Here is an 8,213-nt window from a genome sequence, read left to right on the forward strand (position 1 = left end):
GTCTTTTAGTGCGTATCAATTTCATGACGGAATGCGTCTGGGCCCGTTACGAACTCTAGGCTCGTTAGGATTTTAATTAATACGTAACTCTTATTTCCGAATCATATTAGGAATAGGATTCTCGCAGTTTTCTATCTCATTTAGGATTTATGTTGGGATACAACACCTAATTCTGACAGGTTTCTATCCTTTATGATTTGCCACTTTTAGAAGCTGCCTTTTACGACAGTTACTATTTTTAGCAGGTTTCCATAAATAGCAGTTTTCTATAAATATCAGGTTTCGGGTGAAATGAAAAGGGGAATTGAGATTCGTTTATTTTATAGGAGATGCGTTGTCAAGTGGAGATTTATGCTTTCATCATCGAACCTTTCCCTTTCGGGAATGGGGACAAAAGTAGGCGTCTACAGTTAGCCCCCACTTTGATTGAGTCTTGGAATAAGACGATGGTCAAAGTATTAGACGGAGTGCGTCACACAAGCCATGGTGTATGTGACCTGTTTGGCGAGGGTCTCACGAGCCCCCGAGTGATAACATTTGACTTAAGGGTCATCACTTGAAGTGTCGACATATCCCCCACGTGTCATTGGGATTTGTCAACTGATAGTATAGAAACTTCCTCACTTTGTCATTGGAAGGATCTAAAGGTGCGTAGAAACTCCCTCACTTTGTCATTGGGAGTAGCTACAGATGTTTTCGAAATTAAAGTTGTAAAGTGTAATTGGGCCTGGCCAAGCCCAACCACGAGGTAAAAGTGTTTTTAAAGATTCTCATTTTCAGGGCTAGCTAAACGAGAAAATCCCCTTGTTTTTATGGGACGTAAAACGAAGGAAAATCCAGCACATCGCTCTTTTTTTGGGAAAAAACGGAAAACCAATCCTTTTAATTTTTGGAAAAGGGAAAACCAGAAAAAGTTATCGTTGCAGCGACTAAGGACCTGCACGGTTAGTGATGCAGACCCCGCCGGCTAAAGATGGCGAGCCTGTCCGCTAAGGGTGGACACCCCGTCCGATAGAAGTGGACGAATCTGTTTTTGAATTTTGAAAATAAGGACCTACGCGGTTTGCGACGTAGACCCCGCCGGCTAAAGGTGGCGATCCTGTCCGCTAAGGGTGGACACCCCGTCCGATAGAAGTGAACGAATCTATTTTGAATTTTTTTTTGTGTTTTTTGAAAATAAGGACCTACGTGGTTTGTGACGTAGACCCCACCGGCTGAAGATGGCGAGCCTATTTTGAACTTGAAGACTTTATTTTTCGAAAACTGAGGACCTTCGCGGCTAGTGACGCAGACCCCGCCCGCTGAAGGTGGGTGAGCCCTATCCGCTAAGGGTAGACGTCCCTGAATTCGTTTTTTCGATTTGGGAACTCGCGCGGTTTGTGACGCGATCTTGCCAACTGAAGATGGGCAAGTTCCTATTTCTTTGGTTCTTTGTGATTTCTTTTGAGAATTTCTTTTTATTCATTCTTGCAAGAGCGAATTCTTTCGAGGGATGCTCGAATTTAGTTGTAACCTGAACGTGGGCTGACAACGTGCTTAGACGGACCATTGTCTTGTGGTCATCATCTTTCATGGTTTTGAGCTAGTCTTTATGGCTCAATTTTTCCATTACCTGGGTCCTTGATTAGGGGACTATGTTTAAGTATCAACGGCGACCTTTGTCTTGAGGTCGTAATCCGGTTTTATCTTTTGAGGTTATCCAAACACGGGACTTCGTATAGTGTAGTCTGGGAATATTAACGTTGCACACTTTCTTTTGAAATATATATTTTCTTTCGAGCCACCAAGCACTCGTGCTTGGCGGTCAGTTCTTGTCAAAGAGGTTCTTTGGGGATACGCATTTTGTAATGTCCTTGATTGTGTTTGGGATCGTGCTCGTAAGTGCGAGCGATCTTCGTAGTGGTGTGCTACTCTTGACAAAGTTGTGAGGCGCAACTTTCAGTAAGGAAATTGGCAATTTTCGAGTCAAATGGATGCGGCAGGGCCCAATAGAAGTTAGGGCCTTTTTTGAGCCTGGGTTCATTTTTGGCGCCCAGGCTTGGGCGTTGAAATAATTCGCGCCCAGGTGGGGTGCTGCAAGTGTTGTTTGGGCTGGTCTTTTGATGACACAGTTGGCCTCTTGTTCATTCGTTTATTTCTCTTGGAAGTTCTATGTATTCTCTTCTCTTTTATTTTTTATTTTTAGAACGTGATGATTTTCCTGAGAAGCCGTAGCCTATTGGTGGACTACGGTGCTTGTCGCTTTGGGGCGATTATTTTAAGGAACTGTTGCTCTTTAAGGCGTACAGTTATCGCAACAGTTGGGCGAGTCTATATGGCCCGAGAAACATACCTTGAGGCGTAAGACTTTGATCGCTCTTGTATATTTTTTTTTCTTTTGAATGCGTTCGTGAATGATGATATGTATGTGCAAACGAGCGTTCATAAAATGGTCGTTGCGTGCGGTCCATTAATCAGTTCGCTTGAATCATCTCTTTTTTTTTTTGAGCGATGACTGATATTGAAAAGTTTGCTTAGAAGCTTGATAGGGTTTAGGCCCATTCATGAAGTGGGCTCAAACATCGTGCCCTTTCGATTGTTCGAACATTTGCTTCGAGATTTTTTTTTATTTTGCTATGGTTGTTTCGTAGCTTGGAGCCCCCAAGTATGCATGTTGGGATGCTTCCTTTTGGCTTACGATTTTTGGTAGGTTCTTTTGAGAAAGATGCCTTGGGGTTCCGCTCGTGTAGGTGCGAGCTATCCCTTCCGTGGTAGGTAATGTTTTGCTACCTTTAATCCTTAATGTAGAAGTCGTGTGGCTTGCATTTTGAATTTAGGCGATAAGTAGTCTTTGCCTCTTTTACACATGCTCTTTGGTCGTGCCCGCATTAGTGCAATATGCCTTACTCTTTTTTAGACTTGTACCGTGGGATGGTTGAACTTATGGCGTGACTTAGGCTTGTGTGGCCTAACGGCGTGTATTAGAACATTTCTCCAGGCATTAGGGTATCATTATTATTTTTTGCATTGGAGTACTTCATCACGCCTCGTTCAGGTACTCGAACAAGTGTAGCACCTTCTGCGTGGGTTTGCACGGCTTATTACTTCGTTCGATGCGAGGATTCATAGGTGTTTCTTTTTCTTTTTTATATCTGGGCAAAATTTGACTAGCAGAAAGATTCAGCGCCCAGGCTGGGGCGTTAAAGATATTGGCGCCCAGCTCTGGGCGTTGAAATTGATTTCTGGGTATATTTTGACAGTTCTTATCCTTGATTTTTTTTCTTTCGCTTTTGCCTTGGAACGAGGTAGACTGTGTAACGGGTGCTTGTAGGGCGAGCGTTATGTGCAGTAGTTTGATCGGAGTTTTGGTGACTCGCGATTTTCCGTTACCCTTGTTAGTGGGGTGACTTTATATATTCTAAGTAGTGCTTAGAATTTGGGAGGGGTTGTAGCCATTCTAAGGTTTGTTTTTCACAATTAATGCTTAGGATTGTGCCCCTATGATGTATGTATAGCATTAGCGTCGAGAATTTGCGATAAAATCGTCATTTCGAGCATTTTTAGAGTGTTTTTCTCAAGCCCCCAATTGTAGCTACATGATTGGCTTGGTGCTATAATGCTTTGCATACGTCTTTATGCATTCATGGTGACATGGATCATGAATAGTTTGAACCAGACTCGTTTAGTGCGAGGTATGTTCGAGTAGTGATTTGCTACTTCTCTTGTAGATGTCGTTTTGTGCGACATTGCCATGGTCAAGGTAGTCACATGTTGAAGTGTGCCTTGACCAAAAGCTAGGTGCCTTTCTTTACCCATAATCATATTTGGAAATCTTTTGACTCACTTGCAACATTGAGATAAATGCATACTTAGCTTAAACCAACGACACTTTATTATGTTCGAAAAAATCTTTGAAAATTATTTGAAAATTATTTAAAATCCGAATCGTACTGTGTACAATCCGAGGTGTGCTAAGTAGGTTGACTTATAGAAGGGTTCGTACAGGGTTATATGAGTGAATCAAAATACTGTTACGATTTTTGGAATGCTGTCTAAGTATTTGCTGGAAGCCATGGTGCAGGCGTCAAGATATACTTGTGCTCGTTTGGCATATGCTTTAGGCTTTTAAGGCCATTTTTTCCAGAATTGCGGGAATATAAACCATTTTCAAATTGACTTAGATTTACTTGGTGTATGTCTGTACAAAAGGTCAAGGTATACTTAGTTCTTTCCCTAGCTCTTTCATTTCAATTTTTAGCCCCTAGTTGCTGTTATGTCTTCCCATTAATGATGCTTTTAGATTTCGATTTTAGATGCCCGTGTCATATGTCTAAGTAGGGTGAGCCTTGGTTAAGTGCCAAGTCCTATTGACAATGTCTGATTTTTTTTTTAAAAGGGGATTAGCAAGCATTCGAATTACCATGAACGGGTGCCCTGGGTTCGAAGGAACGATGGGGTGATGCCGTAGAACAATCCTCTTTATTGCAAGCTTACTGCCTTTACTACTCGTTGGCGATCATGACTGTGTCTAGTGGTGAAAGAAGGTTTTTAAGCGAATGGCTACGTCTAGTGGTGAAAGAAGGTCTTTAAGTGAGTTAGTGTGCTTTAGGGAGGGTCAAGTCGAGTACTTTAGAGGTCATGGACGCTTGCGCTAGCCCCCATTCAATTGAGGCAAAGCGGTCTTTTTGAGTCTTGGCTAAGTGCCTAGGAGTGTGAGTGCTCTTTCTGGCAAGGGTACGTGCCCTTATTATTTTTCGATGTGTGCTCATTTTGGCATCTTGATGACTTGGATTCTTCTTCGTGCTTTCAATTTTTCTTTCGACTTGGATTGCAAGTAATTAAATTTCAATAAGGGACTTCTATTTTAATTCTTGTTTCTCTATAGGCTTTAATATTTTTGTAAATTGGTTGGACCGAATCATGGATTGCCTACGTATCCGCCTTAAATAGATTTAATTTGGAATCAGGTCTTGCGTAGTTCTTAGCCTAGAAAATGGTTTCTTAGAATGCCGATTTTAAACAAGTACGTTCCGAGGTGGAAACATATTATTTGAAATGGTAGAATAAGTGAAGTTTATTATTATTTAAATCTGCTGCCAAAAATTTGTTTTATATTTTTTTTTGAGTACATGTATTTTTTGGTGGTACGTATACATGCTGTACCCCTCCAAGTGTTCGTTATTTTTCCGTGCATGTGCGGATAAAATGACGAGCACTTCTGGACAAGATTTGGCAAGAAGAAAGAATAAGCGCCCAGGCTGGGGCGCTAATGATTTCGGCGCCCAGCTCTGGGCGCTGAAAATGACTTCTGGGCGGATCTTTTTTGGTGCGCTAGATGCTTCTTTTTCTTTTTAGACTAACTTTAGAGGTGCTTTGCAAAGTTTTCTTTTTTTATTATTTACCGTGTTTTTTTTTGTACTTTTCTTTTGTCTTCTTTTTTATTCGTGACTCAAGACGGTTTGAAAGACGGGTCGGATAAGATAGGATAATTTGTATAAGTATTAGTCAATCATGAGGATTATATCTGCTAGGACTCACAATTTGCAGCCTCAAGCTAGTGTCATGAGTTTACATCAACCAAGGCCAATGAGTAGCATAGGGACAGCTCAAGGGTATATCAACAGGATGTATCCAAATAAGTTATATGGTCATTATGCTAATGGTGGTGTAAGAGCAGGTTTGGACTTTGGAAATGATGGGCATGACGCACGTGTCAATGGCCGTGCGTGGTTTGCGGTTGATAACAAGCTCAAAAACAAGAGTTGAGGTAATGGTTTCTTGGGTTATGGCGGTGAGAACATGGATGGGTTAAATGAGCTGAACAGGGACCCCAGAGCGAAGGCGTATAAGAACATAAGGACTGGAAAGGGTAGACATCGTAGAACTTTATGTAGCTTTGTGGCATGATTTGGATTGGTTGACTCAATTCTTTCCCTTCGGTAAATTTCGCACTTTGGGAGGTACGGGCTAAGTATTTCATGGCTCGCTCTTTTCGCTCTCCCCTTTTTTCTTTCTCTTTAAGTATTTCATGGCTCTTTTCGCTCAATTCTTTTTTTCTTTAAGTATTTCATGGCTCTTTTCGCTCTCCCCTTTTATTTGGGCTAAAAGGTGGATGGTTGTGGTCTTTGAGTCACGAGGCGAGACTGAGTGAGCCTCGTCTGGTAGGCCTATAGTGGACCTTTAATTTTAGTAGGGCCTAGGGTGGACCTTTAATTCTAGCAGGCCTATGGTGGACCTTTAAATCGTCTTACTTTGCAAGCGTATTTAGTCGTTTCTTAAAATGTGCAAATAGCGTTGATTCAAAATTTTGTTTTTACCTTATTGAAATTTAACGAAAGAATTGCATCGAAAATAACTTTTTTTTTTTGCTTCTTTTCAGATTCCAGTTTCTGGGATTTAATTGGAAGTTGTGATTTAGACTCGAACTTTCATTAATCTTTCTGATTATAACCCGTGTAGGAATATAAGGAGGTGGCCTAGACTCAAAATAATGACGTGGCATAAGCCTATAATACTTGACCAAGCGACTCTCAGACTTAGGCTAATTGGACCATAACTTTCGTTGGTTGACACTTTAGATTTTAACCCCTTGGGTGTTCATTTGTCATGCGCCATTTTGCTTAATGTTGGCAAGGTAGTTAATTGGGGAGATCGAATTTCCATTTTCACAAGGCTAGAATCATTAGTGCGGCTTCTCTCTTAGTGTGTATTGCTTTACCCCAATGGTAGCTTTGTGGTATGCCGATTTGGGTATTTTCATGGTTGGTCATGTTGCATTCATGGAAAATCTTTTAGTCCGTACTTAGGAGTATTTCAAGGAGCGAGTGGCTCGAGAGGACTATGATAGTCGTGACCCAATGTGATCATAAGCCTTGAGGCCATTAATTTTTGCTAATGGTATTGACACCTTAGGTTCACTTTGGGGGTTGTGCGACTATGGGGGAATGATTTTCAGAATGTGACTGTTTCCATTTTGCAAATACTATAATATATCCTTTTTATTGGTGAGAGAGAGTATTGAGGCCGTAGACTCTTAGCAAGGGATGACAATTACATATGGGTGCTTATTGATTTAAATGTTAGGAGGGGAGACTCAATATGCTTTAACCTTTTAACTTGCAGAACGACACCAAGCATTAGGACCGATTCTATGGATAAGACAACTAAGACTTAGGATTTGGATTGTACTTTGGCATAGCCTAGTCTAGACTCGGATTTATTTGAACATTTATTTTTTTCTTGAAGACTTTATTCGAACATCATTTTTTTGAATATTTTGCCCATGTGACATTCAAGGTCGTTTAATTAGCATGCTCGGTTTTGGTGCCGAGCATTGTCGTCGTAGGAGGCCTAACAACGACACAAAGAGTTATTTATTTATTATTTTTTAGTTGCTTTTAGAGTCGAGTGCCTTTTCATACGCCCTTGTAGCAATTTTTACGAAAAGGTTTTTTTTTTGCTACGTATTTTATTTCATGCGCGGGCACCGAGGCTGCTGTGCCTGACCAAAAGGCCAGGCAGCAACTTCAGCGCCCAGCAGTGGGCGTGAGAAATTTTTGCGCCCAGCCAGGGGCGTTGAAAATGCGTCCCTGGCTGGTTCTCGTTTTCTGTTTGCGTCTACTTTTTGTTTATGCGACTTCGATTTAGCGTGCTTGCCTAATAACGTCCTTACGCGTTGTGCAACGTTTGTGGGATTCGTTACAGGCCATCCCGAGCGTCGCTTATTTTTGTGGCGATCGTTCGGGTTTGCGAAACACCTATTTCGGTATAACTCTTTGGCCAATTGGTTCATGAATGTTTGGGCAAATTTATTTTAAGGTCGTTGGTTTTCTAGCATAATTTGTCTAGCATTATTCGTACGCACAATCATAACATAGTCACACAGTTCGCTACACATAACTACATTACCAACATGGATTTGAAAATTAAATATGTCACGTAGTTTATGATAGGCTTCTATGGGTAGTTATTTGCGCCTGGCTTGGTACCGCTTCTATCGTAGATCCAACACATGCCCTGGTCGAGGTAGTGTCTTCAACAGACGAATTTCGCCCAAGAGGCCAGCCCGCAAGTGCAAGCCAAGGGGGCATGCAGGCGAGAGGGACCTATTGAGCGAGCGATTGGGTTCGGGATAGATGTACTACCTGCACAAGTACCGAGTGGGCAACATGCGCGGCGTATGCACCCCCCTATTGGCGGAAAAAGGTATCCTTAGTCCCAACTCCCGAGGGATC

The sequence above is a fragment of the Spinacia oleracea genome, chromosome 6 (genome assembly GCF_020520425.1).
Source record: "Spinacia oleracea cultivar Varoflay chromosome 6, BTI_SOV_V1, whole genome shotgun sequence".
Lineage (NCBI taxonomy): Eukaryota > Viridiplantae > Streptophyta > Magnoliopsida > Caryophyllales > Amaranthaceae > Spinacia > Spinacia oleracea.